The 1,621-nt window shown below is 36.9% G+C and overlaps 1 long non-coding RNA gene across 2 annotated transcripts; it reads right to left on the reverse strand.

The window, feature by feature from the left end:
• Window positions 1–1,303, reverse strand: LOC131231366 (uncharacterized). 2 transcript variants are annotated; one of them, XR_009164333.1, is made up of 3 exons: window positions 896–1,303; window positions 611–782; window positions 1–20 (listed from the first exon to the last, which is right to left on the reverse strand). It is a non-coding gene; the product is annotated as an uncharacterized LOC131231366 (long non-coding RNA). The 2 variants fall into 2 exon arrangements; XR_009164334.1 differs by lacking the exon at window positions 1–20 and adding an exon at window positions 141–159 and having other exon boundaries at window positions 623–782.
• Between the last annotated feature and the right edge of the window lie 318 nt (window positions 1,304–1,621).

The following is a 1,621-nucleotide window of genomic DNA, read 5'->3' on the forward strand; positions in this document are numbered from 1 at the left end:
GTATTCTCAAATCTCTAAACCTAAACTTACACCTAATCCCAATCTCAACTCCCTAACCTAAACCTAAACCTAAACTTGAAAACCCAAACCTAAACCCGAACCCGATTTCCTAAACCTAAACCTTAACTTATTCTCAATTCCCTAAACCTAAACCTACACCTAATCCTAATCTCAACTCCCTAACCTAAACCTAAACCTAACTTGAAAACCCAAACCTAAATCCGATCCCGAACGCGAACCCGATTTCCTAAACCTAAACCATAACCTATTTTCATTTCCCTAAACTTAACCTATAACCTAACCTAAACCTAAACTTATAACCTACACTTATAACCTAAACCTATAAACTATAACCTAAACCAAAGCCTAAAACCTAAACCTATGACCTAAAACCTAAATGTATTCTCAAATCCCTAAACCTAAACCTACACCTAATCCTAATCTTAACTCCCTAACCTAAACCTAAACCTAAACTTGAAAACCCAAACCTAAACCCGATCCCGAACCCGAACCCGATTTCCTAAACCTAAACCTTAACCTATTCTCAATTCCCTAAACCTATAACTTATAACCTAAACCTATAACCTTAACCTAAACCAAAACCTATGACCTAAAACTACACCTAATCCTAATCTCAACTCCCTAACCTAAACCTAAACCTAAACTTGAAAACCCAAACCTAAAACCCAATCCCGAACCCGAACCCGATTTCCTAAACCTAAACCTTAACCTATTCTCAAATCCCTAAACCTAAACCTACACCTAATCCTAATCTAAACTCCCTAACCTAAACCTAAACCTAAACTTGAAAACCCAAACCTAAACCTGATCTCGAATTCGAATCCGATTTTCTAAACCTAAACCTTAACCTATTCTCAAATCCCTAAACCTAAACCTAACCTAAACCTAAACCTAACTTGAAAACCCAAACCTAAACCCGATCCCGAACCTGAACCCGGTTTCCTAAACCTAAACCTTAACCTACTCTCGATTCCCTAAACCTTAACCTATAACCTAACTTAAACCTAAACCTATAACCTACACTTATAACCTAAACCTAAACCTAAGCCTAAAACCTAATCTTATGACCTAAAACCTAAATGTATTCTCAAATCCCTAAACCTAAACCTACACCTAATCCTAATCTCAACTCCCTTACCTAAACCTAAACCTAAACTTGAAAACCCAAACCTAAACCCGAACCCGATTTCCTAAACCTAAACCTTAACCTATTCTCAATTCCATAAACCTTAACATATAACCTAACCTAAACCTAAACCTATAACCTACACTTATAACCTAAACCTAAACTTGAAAACCCAAACCTAAACCCTAAACCCGATTCCTAAACCTAAACCTTTTTCTCAAATTTCCTAAACCTAAACCTTACACCTAAATCTTAATCTCACTCCTAACCTAAACCTAAACCTAAACTTGAAAACCCAAACCTAAACCAGATCCCGGACCCGATATCCAAAACCTAAAACCTAAATGTATTCTCAAATCTCTAAACCTAAACCTACACCTAATCCTAATCTCAACTCCCTAACCTAAACCTAAACCTAAACTTGAAAACCCAAACCTAAACCCGATTCCAAACCCGAACCCGATTTCCTAAACC

Source organism: Magnolia sinica, chromosome 17 (assembly GCF_029962835.1).
Source record: "Magnolia sinica isolate HGM2019 chromosome 17, MsV1, whole genome shotgun sequence".
In the NCBI taxonomy this organism is placed as follows: Eukaryota; Viridiplantae; Streptophyta; class Magnoliopsida; order Magnoliales; family Magnoliaceae; genus Magnolia; species Magnolia sinica.